At 38.4% G+C, this 23,185-nt stretch overlaps 1 protein-coding gene across 1 annotated transcript in view; it reads left to right on the forward strand.

The window, feature by feature from the left end:
* Positions 1-279: 279 nt before the first annotated feature.
* Positions 280-23,185, forward strand: part of ST18 (ST18 C2H2C-type zinc finger transcription factor) — a 176,223-nt gene continuing 153,317 nt past the window's right edge. The window contains exon 1 of the mRNA XM_075416160.1: positions 280-327. The gene's annotated coding sequence lies outside the window, so the exon portion shown is untranslated. The remainder of the gene's footprint in view (positions 328-23,185) is intronic.

Genomic DNA, 23,185 nt, shown 5'->3' on the forward strand with positions numbered 1-23,185 from the left:
TTATTCAGTGAAAATCAATGTCTTTCACTCCTTCGTAAGTTATAGGAAATCTTAATAAGATTTTCTATTTCGCACCTACGGAAAAAGACGCTGATTTGCAGATCTCAGAACAATTATGTACTTGCTCTAATGTGTTGAGCAAAGGCCCAGTTCTAGCGACAAAACATCAAAATGTTTTTTTTCTAACACAGAACAGACTAAGCAGATCAGATCCAGTTGTTCATCCAAGTCTCAGAGGCAGCAGTGTGAGAATCGGAACCGTGGCAAACCCAGCAAGACCAGGAGACAGCGGCCTTCCGGACACCCATACTCAGTCACCAGGTACAGGTAAGAGGGAAAGAAACAACAAACCAGTTATCGGCACATTTTCTGGGTAAGATCACGTGTGGGTTTTCACTAATAGCAGGTCGGACGCTCGTGGTTTTGCTTGGACTCAGAGTGAAGTGGGCTGTGATACCCTGGGGGATGCGGGGCGGTGCGCGCATCCCCTCTCCTCCCCCTGCTGCTGCTCAGCACTGGGGGACGACAGCCACCGCAGCGGGGGGAGTTGGCCCCTTGCTGCCGACGTGGGGGAAAGCCCCACTCGCTACTGGGTTCTCGGGGCTGCTTTGGTGTCTTGCTCATGGTCCTGAGCGCTGACAGCCTTAGGATGTAGTGATGCGAGGTTCAGCGGCGGGAAAAGAAGGGAGAGGAATCTGAGTGATCAAGAAGTTGGGGAAGATGATTTCTTTTTTTTTTTGAATATTGTTCAGGTATTTATTTATACAGTATAAAAATATTACAGAGTCATGCTGAATATCAGATTTGTTTATATTCAGGATCTAAGGAGGATTTCATGAAAAATGAAAGAAAAATGCATTATGACATAAAATAGCTTCACAAGTAATAGGCATCTTGCTGTTCTGAAATTGAATGAACTATATGTGATCTGCTTTACTAGATATACCAACGGAACAACAAAGCGGCATTGTTTTTGTGGTCAACAATCATTGTTTTTTTCCAGCCAGTACAGGTGACTTACAAAAAAAAAAATTGTTTGGAGTCACTGATAGAGCAGTGAGAGGAAACAAAGTTCTCATGATATGTAGAACTGTTATTCATATTTAAAGACTTGCATAACAAAGAAATCTAAAAATAGACTTCTAAAATTGGAAAGTTTTGAGTGCTGCTGACAATGAAAGTGTACTTTGGTGAATGAGGATGGAAAAGTTTGCTCATTTACTTATGACTAACTAGAGTTGCATTTTACTGTAAGGCACATAAAGAACTAGAGATTTGTTTTTTCATGTGATCAGTTAGAAAGTTGATGGGTTGAACTTTGTTTAACACTATATAAGAAGCAGTGAACGTGTCACTGCTCCCAGTAAAACAGGGTAGTGACTTTGGTTTGACAAGGCATTTACAGTGATACTTTTATAATGCCAAACTTACTACTGTGCTTTGATCCACTGGCATGTGGTAGATAAGCTGCCAGCTCTGTCCTAATTTGAGGAAATATTTCTTCTGAAGAAGCTTCTAGAGACAAGTGTGTTCTCTGAAGCAGAAGTCTGTCAGGTGGAGATGATTCAAGATGATGAATTTATATTCACAGCTTTTGTATTTGTGTTGCAGTAATACTTCTGGTCCCCGTCATGGGTCAGATGCTGAATATTGTACAATACAAAACCTGATTTTGTATACCAAACAGCTAATGATGCAGACATGAGACAGCAGTTGAGCAAAAGAAAAGCGATAAATTATTCAGTCATAAAGAATACACCCAAAGTACTAAGAAGGAGTTTTCTGATTTTAATATCTTTCTACAGCTGCGTATGTACTGTTAGGGTTTTTTAACTGATGATTTTTCAGTGTCTCACCCACTACACCACTAATAGTTGGAAGCTTGATCACTTTTTGACTTTCACTCAGGGAGAAGTTGGCAGGGTGGTATACAGTGTGCTTTATGCCTGAATTTGAACAAGAGAGGGCAAAAGTTCAGTAAAAGGAAGCTGTTTAATATTTATGAAAGCTACGATGGATAAACCAGTAGAGGTCAGTACAGAGTGCTGAAATGCAAGTGGAGTGCCAAAGCTTTGTGTGTTTATGCTCTACTTTCAATCTTTAATTTTTCCTTTAAAAAGTGGTAAATGTTTACAGTGGTTTACAGTCAATATTTCTGTACTCTTCAAAAGATAGATTAAATATACTTGAGATAATATGATAAGGACAGACTGCCTAAGCAGAGTAATTTAAGTAACAACGTGTTTTGTAGCATGTTACAACTTGCAGATAGATGCTGGAAACCTTATTTTGTGGAATCATTGTCGAAACCAATATGTGATACTTATTACATATATTGCAGTGAAAATGCATCTGGCTGATGGTTATGTAGCAAAAAATTAGGAGGAAAAGGATAATTTTTAGGAAACGAATTTTCAGATATTTGAAATTAAAGTAACAAAAGAATTTTTCTCATTTTAGATAAAAAGTTTGGATAAATATCATTGTGATGTTTTAAAAGTATTTTCTTTGTGTATATACATATATATACACATAGAGGGAGAGGCAGACAGACTCTGTATATAAAGTTGAATTATCTTTTGTTTCACTTTTTAAAGCCATTGTTTTCTCGTGGTTTCCTTTTGTGATTTAAAGCAAGGAAAAGAATCACCGCGTATAGTCTGTGCATGAAAAGATCCTTCAACATAAATTAGCTGCAAAAGCCCATCTCTGAAAAGCTTCTGTTCAAGCTGCTTTCTGTGGATCTAGAAAGAGCAACGTGCCTGTGCCTGTTCAGTTTCCTTGCAGTTTAACTAAATACTTTGAAAACTACCTTGCTATTAAATTGTAAGTGTTGAATATGACAGAATTTAAAAAGAAAATCATCACCAGATAAAGATTACATGTTGTATTTTGATTCCAGTACCAACTTACATCTGCTGTCTATGAGTCTAGGTACAAATTTCCCAAAACCTGCAGAGAGAATAGAACCATACAAACAGTGAATATTTTTTAATATCCTCTTCACTTGTTCTACTTACCTTTCATGTGCTTCTTTAAATTGATTATGGAGGCATTGGGAAGTGCCCAGCATCTCTGAAAACGATACTTTCTTTGTATTTGCTTTATCATGCACTTAAAAGTTACAATTACTAGACAGAAACTCTGCAACCCTTTCTCACTGGCTCTTGTGCTTTGTGCCGTTAGAGTCAGGTGGTGTCCGTGTAAATGCAGTTCAGAGGGCTTTAAGGGAGGATTACTGCAGGGGAGGGATTCCCTGATGACTGTAACAGCTATCAACATCATTACTTGACGTGGGAAGGAGACGGAGATGTCATAAACCGCTCTTGCGTATCTGCCCGTGTGACGTGTTTCTTCTTCTTCTGTCACTGCAACATCACACACAGGTCTTTCAATCCATCACAGCTGTATTTTGTTGTGAAAGATCTTCCTTTAAACATGTAGTGTAAAATCCTGGTTTTGGTGAAGTCAATGGAATTCCTGATGTTGGAATCAGTGGTGAGACCAGGAGATCTACAGGCTTATCAAGTTGTTTTTTTTTCTGAGGCAAAGGAGACTTAGAAATAAAGTCATTTATTTCATAAAACAGGGTTCAATCTAATAATTATTTCCATTTTGAATCCAAATTTCTTACCAAAGGCTTGGATTCAATTCCATTCAGTTCAGTTCAGTTCTTATTTATTTAAAGGGAAATGAAGAAACAAATTCTAATACTGATTTCACTTGTGGCTTTGATTGTGTTTTGAGAAAAAAGGCTTGAATCCAAAAGTCAAATCCACCATCTTTCCTCAGGTAAACTTCTGATATCCATATCATTTTGGCACACAGTATTTTCCTATTGCTTTTTTCACATATGTCTCATTTTTTGTTGGGTAAAAAGGGTGTGAGAAGTAGTATTTTGCTGAGCCACAGTGGAAGTGCTCATTTACAGTAACTCATATTCTTCATTCGTTTTTGTTGTTGGGAGGGAGCCCTGGTCCTCAAATGCTTTTCCTGAAATGTAGTGCAAAGGTTGAAGTTAAGGTGGTTCTTTTAACACTCAACGCTCTGGTTTTACCCAGTCAGTGTTGAAGTCCACAAGTCCAGGTATTTCTATTGCTTCAATTAAGTTTGTTTACATGTTAAATTTCATGAACATCTGGTCTGCTTTTTCGTCTGTAATATATGGGATATAAACCAAAAAAAATTTTTCTGGAAATGTGTAGTTCAGTCGAGTATAATGTTATGGTAGAAGTTTGCTATTCTTATCTGTATCCAGACCAAAGACAGAAGATTACAGCAGAGCTGTTCATGATTAAGGAACAGAAGGTCTTTCTTATCACTGAAGTTCTTAGTCTCTTGATAGATTAATGTTTGATATTTTGTTGATTGTGGTATTACATTCATACATTCTTACAGGTATAGTAACATTATATGACTATAACATAGTACATACTATAGTATAGTAACATTATATTCTCATTTTATCTCTGTTTTCTGATGTGTTTATTTGTTTTCTGTTTTTAAAAAATTCTTCCCTGCAAAGTAGCTATGCATAGTTAAATTGTTCTGTCACTATATAGCTGGATTTTGTGTTTGTTTTTTTTTTAAGTCAGAGATAAATTTCTCCATTCTTAGTGTATGTGTGTATAGGGATGACTTCCAACATTTTTCGCATTACATGATATGGAGGTATCTGTCATTTAATTATAAAGCTGTATGTTCTCTTTAAGCATGTATCAAAAAGCTGTGTGCTTGTGTCCGGATGGAAATAGTACTAATTCTGTCAGTGGTGACCAGTAACCGAGATAGCGGCACTAGTGAAAATCTCTTTATATTAACAAGGAAACCATGGCATTTGCACCAGAAATTGAATTAATTAAGGTTTCTTACCTGTAAATATGTTATCAATCTGCAGATTGAAAAATAACCTAAAATAAATTAGAGCCAATAAATTAGAATGATAAATGTAGACAAATAAATTGTAACTTTGAACATTCCACAGGGAGAAAAAAGATAGATTTTTCACCCATTTCAGCCTAAGCAATTGGTATAATTCTGGGAAATGTACTCTATGCCACAAGAAAACATCAATATGACTGTTTAATTTTTGGTGGTTCTACCATTTTAGTGTCTATGGAGACAACTCGGCTTCTAGGATGCTTAAGGTATCAGAAATGGTGCTTTTCCCTAACTTTATTAGATTGGATGGTAGAGCTGGGCTTGACTCTTTTTTCGCTTTATCATGGAGTTCTATAAGGAATTTGTTACCTCTCCTGTTCACTGTGTAGCTCGAGTCAATACTAGGCTTTTCTTTTTAATTTCCTCGCTTTCTTATATGTCAAGAACAGACTTTAGACTCCTTGATATGCTTTACCTCCCACTGAAATCAACAGAATGCTGAACCCAAGCTTGGAGTGTCTTACATATCCCAGTAATAGAAAACAATTGGTTGCATGGGGTGGCCTGAGGCTGAGGACTTGTAGCCTTTATAATGCCAACATTAAACCCAAATTATAGGTGGGTTTAAGCCTTTTTAGAAACTGTGAAAACTGCTTCCTTTTCATAGAAAGTTTCCCAGTTGTTTCTCTTATACCTGTGAGTTTCTAAGAGGTCACTATTCACATTATCACTTTAAATGTAAACCAAATAGATATGAATTCAATTTTTATAGTACGTAGTCATGATTCTGTTTACAAACAAAGTAATTTCTGAAGAACATTATGTTTTAAACGAGTCTCTTCTAAAAGTGAATCTTTTGTTTGCCTCTACTCGGCAGAATAACTCTTTCATGAACAAGTTGTAATGCATCAAAAAGATCTTCCGTCATACAAGCTTGTGATTATTCAACATAGTGCAAGGGGATATTAAAAATAAGCTTCACAGAATAGAAAATATTTAAGAAGTACAGAGTCTTTTTGTTTTTGTACTTTAAGGGCAAATCTCTATTTAAATTGTATGCACTAGGTTTTCCCAATACCGTAAAACCACAATGAATAGCAATGTTACTTGACTCCATTATTTGACTGTTCTTTGGGGATTTTGTGTTGGTCCAGAAAAAGAAATGTGTCTTTCTGAAAACTTTTAATCTAAGTTTATATATATTCTATTTTTATCAATACACTCATATTTTATATCTCTATATATATGAATATATACAGAATATTAGGAAACTTCTGCAGGTAAACACTAATTGGGAGCTCGTTAATATTTTTTATGATCTCAACAAGCTCATATTGACATTCATTTTGTTCCAGGGATTAAGAAGTTAAATATAAGAAAATGTTTAATTAAAATTAGGTGGAATACAGACAAAAGTCTTGAAAAATACTAACTGTGGCTTGAAAACGCATGAAGCAGAAACACGTTATTTCCCATGAACCTGACTCACAGAAATATTTTATCTATTTTTCTCAGGAATAATTTTATTAGTAGTGCTCCTATTGTGGTGGTTTAACTCCAGCCAGCAACTAAGGACCAGACAGCTGCTTGCTTGCTCCCCACCAGCAGGATGGGGGAGAGAGTAAGAAAAGTAAAAGTGAGAAAACTTGTGGGTTGAGTTAAAAACAGTTTAATAAATAATGCAAAAGCTGTGCATGCAAGCAAAGCACAAGAAGGAATTCATTCAGTAATTCCCATCAGCAGGCAGGTGTTCAGCCATCTCCAGGAAAGCAGGGCTTCATCACCATAAATAACAGTTACTGGGGAAGACATAATGCCATATACCAAGTTCTCTTGCAAAAAATTGATTTGGAATAGCATGGATTTTAATTCTTGATGAACCCCATTGTATTCTATGATGAGATGACTGGATTGACTGGACTCATGGTTAAGGGGAGCAGGGGATGCCATCTATTTTGACTTTAGCAAGGTTTTCAGCACAATCTTCCACAACATCCTCATGTTCAAGCAGGGTTGTTATGGAGCAGATGGATGGACTACTAGATGAGTAGCAAACTGGATGGATCATCAGACTCAAAGGGTAGTGGCTAAAGGTTCATACTTTGCTTTGATGCCCAAGTTCCTCAGGGGACTGCCCAGAAACCCATTGTGCTTTATAACTTCGTAAGTGTCTTGGTGGACAGCAGGTTAAACATTGTATGCTGACAGTGACAAAGGCTAACAAATCACTGGACTGTATCAACAACTGAATAGCTAGCAGATCAAAAGAAGTTGTTATTTCCCTTTACTTGGTACACTATATCTAGAACGTTGCATCCAGTTCTGGGTACTCCCATACAAGGCAGATGCTGATCAACTGGAGCAAGTTCAGTGGAGAGCTATCAAAATGGTCGGAGGCAGGAGCATATGCCCTCTGAAGAGACTCCAAGAAAGCACAGCTTGTTTAATCTGGAGAAGAGAATCCTGCAGAAAAATAATCATGTTTAGGCAGAGCAATCCTGAGAAAACAATAGTGTTGCAACTTTTGAAATAGTGTTTTCCTTGTAATTCAATAGTGTCTCCTGCCTCCTAAGGAAGATCACCCATTCCCACGTATCAGGTGAACTTGGGTTATTAAGCAGCTTGACTGAATCTCTGAATGTTGCAAGAGAGTCTATTGCAGTTAGGTATTAGATATAGTGCTGCACTACTTTGTAAGGGCACCAGCTGTGCTCACCAGAAGGTCCCCAGTGCTCCCCTTCAAGTATCTGTGAAGTTTAGCCATTGATCATATAACTCTCCCTCAACTGCTTGTGAAATCCAGCCATTCTTCTCTGCACTATCTGTAAAGTTTATTAGCTTCTCACTTTGTTATGTCTCAATAGCTTCTCATTTTCTGTCCAAGTTTGCATGAGCAGTGTTAGCATGTCCTTTTCAGCTAGCTTTAATTCCAGTCAGGGCCCAAGCAGCAGCCACTTTGCTTTCATGAGCTCTAACACCAACAGCACCATCCTTAGTTGATGTTATTGTTGTACAGTAGCAAAAAAAGTAGGTAGTAAACCAACTAATTTAATGGTAATTGGTGTAACTATGTAGCATCCTCGCTTTCAGAAAAATGGTAGCACATTTGTATGACTTTTCTTTTTTAAACATTGAATTTAAATATTAACAGTGCAGTGGGACAGCCATACTTCAAGACCCTAGATTTGTGATTTCCATGACTATGTGATCACCAACCAGCACCATCTAGGACAGGATGCAACCTGGAAATGAACAGAAGTGAGTGCATGTTCCCTCTGAAGTGTTCAGTCATTCCTCACCTTCCCTGCTTCAGATCAGGAAAGAAGAAAACTATAGCAGATTAAATCTTCTATAAGGTGTTTTTTGTGGTGTGTAGACATTGTTATGTACATAATCTACAGAGATATATTGAACGTATCAAAGATGCTTCAGTATAAGAGATTAGTGTTGTGTACAAGTGTTATGTAAAATGGCTAAAGAGCAGAAATTCTTTGCTTCTTTTTGGAACTTAACAAGGTGCAACTTCCCGTTCTCTTTACCTGGACTATGAGAGAGAAGAACATTCTCCTCATTTTTATTAAGCTTTTTAGTATGGGAACATTCCTCATACCTGGAGCCTAAGAGGTTCCATCTCCAAAGGGAAAACACATCCCATTCTCAATGCACTAGAATGAAGGACTGCATCTTACTTTAAATTATTTGTCTTTTTGCTCTAACATCAAGTTAACATTAACTGAATGAAAGAAGGTCCCGAATGCTGAAAGTGCTTCTGTGAAATAAAATGTATGTTACACATGTAAAATGACATAGGGAAAGGAAGAAACAGAAATTGCCAGGGGCGTTCTGAGAACATTTATTGATTGGAAACAAATCATTGAATTTTTTTTTTGTTTTGTTTTGTTGTGTTTTGCTGTTTGTTTTTTTTTTTTTTCTTCTGTATATTACATGAAGTGTTCTCTGTCTGGGTGTAATTTTTACTTTTTAGTGCCATCTGCACCTGTGGCCTTTGGACTTAATGTTTATGACAGATGGACTGGACTGTGTTTGCACCATTTAGTGTATAATCCTTCTGTATGTATCTATGCCATGCTAGGCAGTGGCACTGGCCCAATGGGCATATTTATTAGTGCAGACTTCCTGTCTGCTTCCATTGTTCTGTTGCAGTGTCCTTTGAGCCTAATGGACCTTGTTTTGTGCTGGGCCCACCTACAAAATATTGTTCTTGATCTGTGCCAGATTATCTGTTGTAGACTCTAATCTCTTTTTTTTTTCTTTTTCTCTGACACATTTGCCAACCAGAATGCTTAAAATGGATCAATTCCATATTGTAAATGCTCTTCCTCTCCTCTCAGCCTGTGAGCTTCATTTTGGAACAAGTTCACTAGCTTTGTTTGCTAGTAACAAGATGCCTGATAAAAAGGAGAACCGTTTCCTCTGAAAATTGTCACATCTCGTGCTACCTGAGCTCCCGCTCTACTGGAAGCGGAAATTGCTCCCAGCAAAGCAATGCCTCCTGTAAAACAGGGTGTACTAAAGGCAGCCCTGGCTGCAGGAGCCTGCTGGCCCATGGCTGGCAGCCTGGAGCAGTGTGGCACGTCCCACTCCTGCTGACTTCATCGGCGCTGTGCTGCGGGTGTGGGAAACAGGACAGACTACTATTGCACAAGAAAGGTTGCCTTCTGTATCAGCAGAACTGCAAAACAAATGCCAAGCAAATGGAACAGTATGCAACACTCAGGCACTTGCAATTTTTAAGTTTTTTGAAGGTTTGTGAGACTAAAAATTGACAGACTTGATGTCATGATAACACAGAACAATTTAGTATTGTTCATTTATCTCATGAAATCATGAGGTTGCCTCTGTTTAATCTTTGTGCCTGTTACAGAAATGCACAAAATGAATCTTGCAGTTTAGCTGTAGTCACATCAAGTTGGTGGGAAATTTCAAACAGACATTTGAGAATCAAAAGCACCCTTTTCTAACCATCAACATATATAATTCTAACAGTTAAAAAGGATTTTAAAACATTTCTATAGAAATTAATCATGTCCTTTTAAACCCTCTATGGAAAGATAAATCATCTGTATAACTTCTCACACGACATGGAAAAAACTATGTGTTCTGTGCTCATATTAACGTGATCTTGAGGAAAGGAAGTATGTTCTGTATCACACAGCTGGATTCTAGCAGTTTCTGGGGCGGGTATACCTGCCAATCAGATTTCTGCAGGATGAAAATGAAGACCTGGAAGGGAGAATTTATAATTTCATAAATAAAAAAAGCAATTATCAACAACATTTTCATATCTAGAAAAGGTTTATTTATAATATTGAAATAAAGTTGTAGAGTAAAAAGAAAAGAGGTCATGAAGAGATCACATTCACGACTGAGAAGTAGAAAAGGTGAAACATCTTTTTTTTCCTATCGGTCATTTTAAATTTGGCATTTCTAGTTTACAGTAAAAATTTGAACGATAACATATCCATCCAGAATGTGTAAAGTGAGCTTGGGCTTGAGGAGAATGTATGTTTAATTCCGCATACAAATAGTCATGTATGGTTTGAATATCTTCCTTCTTTGTTCACCTTTAATGCTGTTGAATACTTAGCACTTTTGAGGACTAGGTACCCATATTACAATGGTGAAACTTCATATAGGCATTTTTTGTGAAGGAATATGTATTTTTTCAACCCTGAATTTAATATTAAAACATATGATGGAAAGTTGAAAATCTCGTGGCAGTATGTTTGGCAACCATCTTTCACACCTCACACAATTCTTTTTCTTTTCTTTTGTAACATTTGAAAAAGTTTCATCAATTTAGTCTCATAGTTGCACATCTTGAAGGAATATTTTTAAGAATGCAGCGTACAAAATGTGCAAGCTAGTTGTGGGCAAATCCTGTTTAATACCCTTCAATTTGAATTATCTGTGTAATGGTTATGAAATGTTTTTTCCTGCATTTGCTGTGGCAGTATCACTATTTGCTCCTGATAGATTATTGCTCACCTACTCCATAAAAAAGCAGTTTTCTAAGTTGCTTTTCCCTGCTGCCAGTCAGTGTGATGATGAAGTATCTTCTCGAAACTACCATAAAAGCTTCAGTATCTCTTTTTCATAAAAGACATTTTATAAATTTTAAGGTGAGAGCAGAGGTTAGTACAGAGGTATATCACAGAGGAGACAGGATATTAGTGAGTACTTATTTTTGTTTGCTTTTGTTTCTTTTGCTTTATAGAGTTCATAGCCACAGTTCAGCACAACAACAGAGATATCCAAGTTTTCGAGGACAGAGAAGCAATCTTCTGCCACAGAAGTCTGTTTGTTACATGATAAGATTAGAGTTAATGTCACTGTAATGTTTGAATTTCTGATTGGAGCCCTCTGCAAATAAAGACCTGAAGGGTTGTGTCATCATGTAGACAAGCTACATGACCATTCAGCTGTGATTATCATAACTTCAGTGCCAGTAGTGTACAGTGCCCCAGAACTGCAGAGCTAGGTATCGTGCCCTGCAAATGGAATTATTCAGTTAATCACGGAAGAGCCTGGGGACTGAGCTGATGGAAGCACATAATAGTAAGGTTATGCCTATCAAGGATGTGCAGCCTATATCTCCCAACTGTGAAGCACAGTAGAGACAAGTGTTATGTGATGGCCCTCCTTTCTGAATCATCATCATATCCCTTCCCTAGACATTACCTGATTATTAGCCAAGCCAATATACCGTACTACCATCATCTACCCTTGCATCTGCAGGGTTGCATCTGAAATGCAGACAACCAAGGGGATTTTTAACTAACCTGAATTGCACGTATCTCTGAGCACTGGAGAGGCAGCCTTATCTGGTCTTGACTGAATTCACACTTCTGTTAGAGGAACTGTAAGTCTAAAGAGCTTTGTGGAACACAGAAACTGGCCAACAACTAGCTACATGTCCTTGGGGACAGGAGACAGGAGACTGCGGTCACCTGCAAACACTAGCTCAGGAATAGTTGCTTTCTGTGTGTAAGCCTCCTGTCTCTGCATGCGCTTACTGCAGATTCAGGACCCCTCTATTCAAATATTATTACGTGTAGATGCATAGCCTAACTAGAATCTTCATTGTCTGTCACCGAAGCCATTCTCGCCAGTTAGGCCGCTGATATGGTGGAACTCCTTGTGCCAGGCCTTCCACCTACTGCTTTTTCCTATTACTAGAAGTTCTTCACAGCTGCAGCCTTCTTCTGATTTGTCTGATCAACAGGAAAGATCCATCAGTTTTCTGGTGGAAGACAAATCCACATTTGTGGTGCCACAGAAAGTTCAAAAGACTTGTTCAATGTCAGTGTCCACTGTGCTCTGGATCAGTTTTCTGTCTAGCTTTATGATCAACCGCAATTGCAAAGAAATGGGACCGTGCCCTTGGGATTTTCATCAGTTTTTTTCTGGACAGGATTTCCATACCAGAAGCAGATAAACTGGCTTTCCTTATCTATGACTTCCCAGGGTCTAACCAATGGATTTAACCACTAACTTCCTAATGCCTCTAGGCATGCTTGACTCTGACCTTTGGAAAGATGCAATCACACCATGCCTAACCTGCTTGGGGATTCCACCAATGACATTCTTTATAAGATCCATTAGGCAGACCAGCTGCTGCTTTTGCCTGCTGAAACAGCATTTGCTGCTGCCAGATCACCTATGACTTCTGAAGGCCCCACAGGTGAAAGAGGCCACAGGTTACTGCGAGCCACACTAGCACGTCCTAGAGTGATTCTGAGCAGTGACTGATGGAAGATCTGCAACTTTCTGCTTCTTTACCAATTTTATTTCCTAATATGTCTGCACATATTTTTTAATGTCATTGCATTATTCTGTCTTTGCAAGTTATTTTTACTGTTAATGCATTTCTGATGCTTTATACCTAGACGTTAAGAGCAACTCGGTCTTATTTGTATTGCAGTTGAATCAGCCTTCATATCTGCTCTTTAAAAAAACCCAAGGAATTTCTTCAATGTTGAACACTAAACAAAAGGGTGCAGTGATAAATTCATCAAATGTGCTAGGCAGAATAGAGCTCAAAGGGTCACATTTGGTTGCTTATATGAGGTTTTTTCACATATATGAAATAGTGCTGCTGCTGCTTTCCTCTAAAAGTTAATCTCAGTTGTGCACTCAAGAAGCATACTTAAATTCTGAATAACTGCTCCTAGATGAAAGAAAAAATTGAATTTAATTTGTGAATAAACAGTGTAAGACAATGTCATTTGTGCCTTTTTTGATATTTTAAAAATAAAACATTTTGTTTCCTGTAACTGTTTTCTATTTTTCTTGTAGACTAAAATGTCCAAATGATAATATATAAAAACTTCTTAATTTTATAGAAAAATTATTTGAAAAATAAGAAAAGAAAATGCCAGAAAACTGAAAATACTGGAGCAATGAATGTTGAGTGAAATGTGTGCATTTGTAGAAAGTTTTTTTCAGAGTTTCCTACAAAGCCATTTATTTTGATTAAATGCCTTTTTTTTTGCTTTAAGACCTTCAATTTTCATTGGTACTGTTTCTTGTTTTGTTAGATATCATTGAGTCCTGCCTGCAACCAAGTCATGCACATGCAACCCTCCTATGTTTACTTTTCTTCTTAATTATCAAGGGGAGTTCAAGCTGCTGCATAGGTAAAATGGCAAAAGCATCATTGAATTTACAGGAAAAAGAGAACTGGACATTATTAACTGCTAATTTTGACTTCTTTAAACAAGGCTGAAGTCCTAAATTAAAATACAACATGTGTTACTGGATTTTAATGACAGCATAGGATGCTGCATGTGGAGAGGGTCCTGTGCTATTGAGGTCTTCTCTGGGTACTGAGCAAGAAAGCACTTTGGGGAAATTTGTGGTTACAGTATTGAATAATGTGGGAGGGGAGGCTGTGGCCTAGTTGGAATCAATTGTTCTTCTGTATAAGAACTGGTATAGTCAGAGTTTGATTAGTCTCTTCAGCCAAACCTGGTAAGCAGTCCGACAAATGACTTTAATATCTGTTCTTGTGGTAGTCTTCAGTGGTAGGAAAAATAGTTTTTCACATGTTTGACAGCCTCACATGAGAACCTCACAGCACAACTTCTGTGTGTGACTGTGATAAATTTGGCTCTGTGTAGGATTATTTCATTTGTCCCCCTCACTGATCTGAGTCCTTTTCTTCTGTCTGTTAGTTGTATTTCCATTCCACCAGTTAATACTGTGATCAGTGAGGATGAGAGAGTAATCCATCCTTTGTACAGGTCTTATGTCTTTCTTCCATCTACCTACATGTTTTCCCTAAATCCTGTGATTGCTTGGTAACTGGCAACAGAGACAGATGGAGGATGTCACACCTACATACAAATGATGAAGAAATGATGGCTGTTGGCCATTGACTTGCAGTGACAGAGGCATCTTTAACTTGTAGATCAAAGAAGGCCTTTTATGGATAGTGTCACTATCACTGGTTGCTGAAAATGGAAAAACAGATCCTCAGCTGTCATGTACTCTATCATTTATTGACTGTGCTACCGCAGCAAGCCAGTTACACAGCAAAACTATCATGTAAAACAAGTTAAGCCAAAAATATGTGAGAGACTAGGGAGGTGTAGAGTACATACTGAAAATGTCTTGCAAATCATAATATTAATATAGAAATCTGAAATTAAATATGTCTTTCAAATGGGATAAATTTTAAGGCAGTCACTGTTGTATATAGGTATTACCAGAAATCTGACTTTGAGAATAAGTGTCTACTTAATGTTTCCTCAACCGAAGTGGGTATCACAGTCAGATTCTTTGTAATACTACTGACAGATTTTATGTGGATCTAAATAATTAATTGAAGGTGTCCTCACAAAATCATAGGCTAAACTTGTAGATGCAGTCATGTCCATGTTTGTGTGACATAGGAAAAGACAGGTGATCTGGTTGCTGTTGGAAAGAGCAGCTCAAAGCACAACTATAAAAGCTGCAGTGTTGACTGCTCATAGATGTGTCCGGTAGTATCTTCCCAGAGTAATAGTTTCTTCCATTTAAAATAGTAGCTGCACTACGATTTCCCATTCATTAGTGGAAAAAAATGAAGTATGTTTGGGGGGAACAGGAGGAAAGATAAGGTCTAAGACTTAGAATTTCCTTTAATTAATCGATTTCATTATAGAAAAATAATTGGTGAAATAGCATGAAAAAAAAGATTTGTGTCTGTGTGTGTGAAATAAATGCAAATAGATATTTTAGTTTATAGAATATATACTATCTTCCTTCTGACTACTCTGTAGTCATTTCTGTTAATTATCATCTGAAAGACTATATAGTCCACTTCTCACTGACATAAAAATGCAGTAATTCTCAGAAATTGTCCCACTGATGCCTATGAAGCTATTTGCAAGAGAAACTGCTGGCCGGAGTGAGCAAGGGCTCCATTAAAGGGTTCAAATGGAAGATACAGTTAAATTTATGTTTTCTTGATATATTCGTATTCTCTAACAGTCCTTTTGTTTAAATCCTTATTTCTTCTTCTACTTGTGTTTCTAACTCCTTCTAACACTTCCTCTGTTTTTTCCCCTTTTTTTGTTTTTCTCTTTCCTCCTCCTAATATTCCATTTTAACAAGATTTTGTGAGTCACACTGATTCCAGGCAAACAAGCTGCTGTACTGTAAAATAAATAGCCTTGAAATGCTACAAAGCAAATCACTTGCCTTCAAGATTAAGCTAAAATGTTTGCTTCAGCTTCATGTCTGAACATCCTTCCACTTAACCAGATGATAGCAGACTTTTTGCCAACAAAATATATCTTTACTAAACCAGGGCCATCTTTCAATAAGAACAGAGCAATATGATGCCCTCTGCCATCAAAACATGCCTCTAGCCCTATTTATTTATGAGGAGCTTTGTACTGGATACAAACTGATCGTGAATGTTATCCAGCTTTATATAAGACATCACATGGTATTGGTAATCTGATACAGGGTTTTAAATGGATAGCGACACTGCCAGTTTTAAGTGCCAGCATTTTTTTTTCCTTTTGCTATCAAGAGGTATAGCATGTACTGCTAAGAAATGCTCCAGCCTTCTCTGGATTTACACTTCCTGCAGAAGAATTGCTATGCCTTTATTTTGCCGTTTATCTTTATTCTTCCGAACAAAATAAACTGTCTAGTATTCTCTGATGCAGCATCCTGGAAACAGATTGTTGTAGGAAGAATAGTCTACATTTTACTCCTTGCTCCCAAATACAACTTTTCACAAGCTTGTATTTCAATATCTTTTTGCTGTGTGTTTATTAAAATAGCTACACTTTACTCTTACGGGTCTGAGGAGTCTTAAAAACCAGATACGGTTTCAGACAAGAAATATTGATCTTCTTGGTGTTTATTCTTGTAGAATTAAATTTGATCACCTATACCTGTATTTGTAAACCAAGAGAATCAGCTTTATTTCTGGATTAGCTATATAATTGACATTCCCTCCATGCAGGCATGGAAAAATCTAACCTGGTATGAGAAACCTGAAGCGTGACTAACATCCTGAATTTTTGCTTTGCAACATAATCTAGAGGATGGACAAGCATTAACATGGAAAATCTAGCCTCTTTTTCCCAGAGGGCACCTTTGCATTATTGTAGCTGAAATGCTTCATGTACTGTATCACTTTTATCTGAAAGCAAAAATCTGATCAACATTTGTTTGAGTATTTTAAAGGTAAGGATAACAGCTTTAATCATTCTCTTGAATCCCTAGTTTCTTAAATCATTTTAGAAAAGTTAAACTAAGATTCTGGAGCTGGTCTGTGCATACTTGAAGGAAGGAAATTTGACTAATTAGTGCTTGAATTACTAGAAAGCAGGTGTGGGAAAGAGTAAGTCAGAGGGATGTCAAAAACAACAAGAAGGGCTTCTTCAACTACATCAGCAGCAAAAGGAAGGCTAGGGACAATGTGGGGCCGCTGCTGAATGAGGAGGCTGTCCTGGTGACGGAGGATGCAGAGAGGCAGAGCTACTGAATGCCTTCTTTGCTTCAGTCTTCAGTGCCAAGGCAGGCCCTGAGGAATCCCAGGCCCCGGAGGAAAGAGAAGAAGCCTACAGAGAGGACGACTTTCCCTTGGTCGAGGAGGACTGTGTGAGGGATTGCTTAAGCAATCTGGACATCCACAAATCCATGGGCCCCGATGGAATGCACCCACGAGTGCTGAGGGAGCTGGCGGATGTCATTGCTGAGCCACTCTCCATCATCTTTGAGAGGCCCTGAAGGACAGGAGAGGTGCCCAAGGACTGGAGAAAGGCCAATGTCACCCCAATCTTCAAAAAGGGCAAGAAGGAGGACCCAGGGAACTACAGGCCGGTCAGCCTCACCTCCATCCTGGAGGTCATCAACAAGCAAATGGAGGAAAAGAGGGTTATCAGGAGTAGTCAGCATGGATTCACCAAGGGGAAATCATGCCTGACCCATCTGATGGCTTTCTATGATGGCATGACTGGCTGGGTAGATGAAGGGAGAGCTGTGGATATTGTCTACCTAGACTTCAGCAAGGCTTTTGACACAGTCTCCCATAACATCCTCCTAGGGAAGCTCAGGAAGTGTGGGCTGGGTGAGTGGTCGGTGAAGTGGATTGAGAACTGGCTGAAAGGCAGAACTCAGAGGATTGTCGTCAGCGGTGGTGAGTCTAGTTGGAGGCTGGTAACCAGTGGTGTCCCCCAGGGGTCAGTACTGGGCCCAGCCTTGTTTAACTTCTTCATCAACGACCTGGATGAAGAGCTAGAATGTACCCTCAGCAAGTTTGCTGATGACAGCAAACTGGGAGGTGTGGTAGATACACCGGAAGGCTGTGCTGCCATTCAGCGTGACCTGGACAGGCTGGAAAGCTGGGCAGAGAGGAACCTGATGAGGTTCAACAAAGGCAAATGCAGGGTCCTGCACCTGGGGAGGAACAACCCCATGCATCAGTACAGGCTTGTGGTGGACTTGCTGGAGAGCAGCTGTGCGGAGAGGGACCTGGGTGTCCTGGTTGGACAACAGGTTAACCATGAGCCAGCATTGTGCCCTGGCTGCCAAGAAGGCCAATGGCATTCTGGGGTGCATCAAGAAGAGTGTGGCCAGCAGGACGAGGGAGGTTCTCCTTCTCCTCTACACTGCCCTAGTGAGGCCTCATCTGGAGTACTGTGTCCAGTTCTGGGCTCCCCAGTTCAAGAAGGATGAAGAGCTACTGGAGAGAGTCCAGCGCAGGGCTACAAGGATGGTGAGGGGACTGGAACATTTCTCCTACGAGGAGAGGCTGAGGGAGCTGGGCTTGTTCAGCCTGAAGAAGAGAAGGCTGTGAGGTGACCTAATATGTACTTTCAAATATCTGAAGGGTGGGTGTCAGGAGGATGGTGCCAAACTCTTTTCAGGGGTGCCCAGCGACAGGACAAGGGGCAATGGGCACAAGCTGAAGCACAGGAAGTTCCGTCTGAACATGAGGAAGAATTTCTTCCCTCTGAGGTTGACGGAGCACTGGAACAGGCTGCCCAGGGAGGTTGTGGAGTCTCCTTCTCTGGAGATATTCAAGACCCGCCTGGACAAGGTCTTCTACAGCCTGCTGTAAGTGACCCTGCTTCGGCAGAAGGGTTGGACTAGATGACCCACAGAGGTCCCTTCCAACCCCTACTGTTCTGTGATTCTCTGTGATTCTGTGAATGTTTAAAAAAGTGAAGACAACCTATCTGAAAATTTTGTAAGCAACTAGATGATGGTAAAGATAGAAGTGTTTCAAACTGACATTTCAGTATCCGTTTATTTATCAAGTATTCACTTGCAATTGAAACAGCTTAAGCAACCATGTGTCTTGGGGGGGGTGGTGCTGGAACAGGTAAAAAGAATTGTACACTGAATATTTGTTTATATGTTGCTTCCACCATGAGAAAGACATCTGTAGTTTTGTATGCCTCCCTAACTTCATGCATTAGAGAAACTGAATAGCATGACTGAGTTTAAAAGAGGTGACATTATTGTGAAATCTGAGGATTTTTTATGTGCATAAAACCATGATGGTTTATTCCGTGAACAGCTGCTAGCCAACAAGCCTTTTAAAAAGCCTTTTGGAGACAACTCTGAAAATCCAGAGCTCACACTCTTACTGAAGGATTTGTACACTGAATTTTAAAAAATAAGGCACCTCCAAAAACACATTATGCAGTAATCTAAATGCTTCTTGGGGACCCAATATTGTATTGGTTGTATATCCAACATACCCTTGAACACACTAGAACTTTACTTTGTACCTAATAGGGAAGTTGTACAATATTAAGACAACTAAATGTATTTAACCTTAATTCAGTGTCATGGTTTTGAAAATGGTTTCGGCTGGTAACTTGATTGTTGAAATGTACATCCAAGTGAATCCGGCTATTTTCACTCTAGACTTTGTGCAGGCTGCAAAACTGTCACAGTTTGTGTAAGCACAGAATGAGATACGTAATACCTGAAGCTCAGTAGTGAAGCTGTGTTAAAGATTATACCAACAACGTTCCACTGAGCTATTTATGTTGAGGTTATGCTGTGAGGTTTTGAGGAGACTCTTCATCTATACTCCACATGCACAGCGGTTCTAATTATTGATTAGCACTATGTTATAAGAAATAAATAATACAGTCTATGGATTTGCTTATACTTTGGGCAACTGTTGAAGATTCCATAGTAGCACTTTTCATTTTATGGCAGATGGTAAAATGGCTACCTGTGCAACTAGAAGAACACACGTGTCTTTTCTCCACTGAGATAATCTTAATAATGAAACATGTCACTGTGATAAGCCAAAGGAAAACAGAAACAGCCTGTTTGTAATATATGTAACTGAAGAAGTATATACAGAATAAAAGTAAAATGTTAATAAGCTTCCTTCTCTCTTTGATACAAAATTTTATAGGAGTCTAAGGACAGGAGTGCCAGTTCCAAACCACCACAGGAGATGAACAATGGTAGAACTGTTCACAGAAAAGAACACCACATTTGAGGATTTATATCTTTGTACATTCAGCACTAAGGGCTAAGGAAACAGAGCTTATTTATGGAGAGATGAGGGTGAGCTAGCAAAAGTGCTACAGCCACCTGACCATCATACAAATATAAACACAGTCAACGTTTATCTATATCTAAGCAAGGTATTTTCAAATGTGCTTCATTTTTAGTTAAGTTAAAGCTATTTCAATTGTAAGGGACTGGTGTCCTATGTGTCCTGACCAATGCATGGGAAGAAAAATTACATTCCACTTTAATGATATTACAAAACATTTCCTCGAGATTTGATCCTGTTGCTTAATAGCATTGTCTCATCTTATGGACAACTTAGCTAATGCTGGTGTAATCAGAGATGGCTGCTGTAGCACATGGGTTGGAAATCTGTCAGTTGAGAATGTAACAGCTGCACCTTCCACTTAAATTTTGTCACTGTATTTTGAAACATTCAAAATATAGTTTAAAGGAGAATAGAAACTTCAACTAAGTGACCTACACTACTGAAATGAAATTAGCAAGAAAAATAATGATGGATATACAGCTTCAATGGAACTGGCAGACTCAGTTATACCAACCTCATGCTGTGCATTAGAAATTTGTCCCATTGTATCTGGTGATTATAGTTATCGGGACAGGAAAGAAGAGCTTTAATCACAGTCTTAAAATATATTTTGTAGTTCCTTTTTGCATACTTGATCTGCCTTTTGTATGCAAATATTATAGTTACTCCGTATTTGAAAAGGATCACCTATTAATCCCCATTGATCTTATTTTATTTTGCAGATTGACTAACTTGCTTTGTGTAAGTTATGCTGTAAGGACAGCTTTAATGGCTGAATTAGATGGCGTGTTCACTTTTTACAGTATATTTTATTAGTCTGAGTGTACGGTAGCCAGGCTTAAAACCAATACCTACAGGTACCTTTTCAGCACAGTGCTCAGGAAATTAACCATGGAGCTCTCATTACCATTAATGGGTGCTTAGTGGCTAATTTACTGTGCACCACGCTTAAAACATACCCCCCAGGGTGCTCACCAGGCTGTATGGAAGATTCTTCCACGCTGATGGTATTGTAATTGTATTTTATTAGATCAAGCTACAAATGAAAGATTTTGATTTCTATGACATCTATGCCTGACTCTGACTCAAAGACAAAACATACACACCTGTGTTCACTATGAATTAGCTGTGACAGCAAAATAATGCCATCAGGGAGTTCTGGCAGCAAGATACACTAGAAAAAAAGCTGTACCATCAATACTTCTAGTTTGTCATAAACCTAGAAGGTTTTATAGAAAATCTTATTTTTATGCTAAATACTTAATGTTAAAAAAATAAACTTTCAAAATAAGAATTCAAAAATTTGGAACCATTGTTGCATTTTAGCTTAGCCTTAATATGCATGTGATTTCAATTACAAAGGGAAAACTATCAGAAATTAAGATAGATCAGCTGGAATCAAGAGCTCAGGAACTTAAGTCTGTAAGAAGCTAAAGTTTTCCCAGTCAAATGTGAAAAAATTCCTTGGAATTCACACTCCAATCCAAGCAGGAAAACTGTTGGGAATGTTTCCAAATTCTGTTCTGAATAATGAATTATTGAAGAACATTAAGCAGAAAACCTATCAGGAATGGGGGAAAGAGAACAACAAAGAATCCTGTGCTTTGCTGAATAGAAAACAGTGGTATAAGGCAAGAGTTAAAATCAATAATAGAGTTTTGCTTTAGAAAGCAGATTCTTCATTTCTTAACAGAGGAAAAAGAGGGTTGCCATGTGCTTAAAAATATCTTTAACCTAGAACAGGTTCAAAATTGGTATGTTTCAGTTTTTAATGGGACCAATGCTGAGCACAAAAGTGAAGTCAGGCTGTCTATAACAAAGCTCACTGAGCTTAACGTGTATACAGCAGAGAGGGAGAGAAGATGACATCCTTCTCAAATTACAAAAATATAAAATCACCATCAGACAGAATGTGTTAACACATCTAAGTGACACCATAAAATTGCCGAGTAATATAAATAGTAACTACATTTAAGACAAGAAAGAAAATAGGTAACAGGCTAATGTGGACTTACCAGTGTGACTCAATCACCTAAAACTTACAAAATATTGAAGACATAGAAGAGACATAAGTAAACAGCATAAAACAAAGGGCTCATAGATCATGTCAGATCAATCTGTTATCTATCTTAGGTAAGAAAATTAATTTTCTGGAGAAGAGAAATGTAAGTCAGTCTAATTTGTCTGGGCTTCAGAGAAGCAGGGGAAATTATGTGTTACACTGAAGAAAATGGGGATTAATAGGGAACTCTAGCGTGAGTAAGGAACTGGCTAGTGAACAGATGAGTAGATTTTATGTAACAAGGGGTTGTCATCCACAAGGGCCTTTCTTAATAGTACATTGCCCGTGCATTACTGTCTATCTGATAGTCTAGATCCCAAAATGTTTTCTATCACACAACTTCTTGGCCACTGTTTTTTTTTAAAACATCATTTTCTCCATCGTCTACAGTGCCATACTAAAGAGCACCAGGTACAGAGCCTGTCACTTAAACTACTGTCATTAGTGTCACATATTCTCGTAATTCAAAATGGTGGTATCATTCTTGTACACTACACTCTTTAGCATCACTAGTCTGTGGTACTCAACTGTTATAATTTTTTTACACTGCTTCTTGCTTATTGCACAGATGCATGCTGAAACTTTTGCTACAGTAAAGGCACCTGCTTGTAGTCTGGGTCAGCATCACATCAAAAAGGTACATCAAGAATGTTTAGGACAGTGCTTTGCATCCTAATACCTTCTAGGAAAGGTTTGAATAAAACTGAGCTTGGGTAGCCTTGCTTAAGACCATTGTGATTGCCTCCAGAAAAAGCTCTTTTATTTGTTCCAGATCTGTTTACAGAATATCTTTGTAGAATCTGGCAGCATATTTACAATGGATATCTGCCTGGGGATAACTAACAGACATATTACAATCTCCAATCGTAGATGAACTGTAACAGATGTAATGAAGTGAGTGGTACAGGAAAAGCACATGATAAAATATGATATATCACAGTTGAAAGGCTAGTGTCTTTCTTTTCACAGATATACAGATTTACTGTGTATAGTATTTCACAGCAAGAAGAGAAAGGTGGACATGGTTTCACTTGGAGAAGGCGACTCCAAAACAGCTTTGCTAGGCTGGGAATAAGGCAGCTCTAGCCATATTGACAGAGGAAAACTGCAGGTTTGGCTACCCTTTCTTCCCGTACTGTAACATTCATTGCTCTGGTCTAGGTGATCGCAGTCATATGTTTTCA

This window comes from Opisthocomus hoazin, chromosome 3, assembly GCF_030867145.1.
Source record: "Opisthocomus hoazin isolate bOpiHoa1 chromosome 3, bOpiHoa1.hap1, whole genome shotgun sequence".
Taxonomy (NCBI): domain Eukaryota; kingdom Metazoa; phylum Chordata; class Aves; order Opisthocomiformes; family Opisthocomidae; genus Opisthocomus; species Opisthocomus hoazin.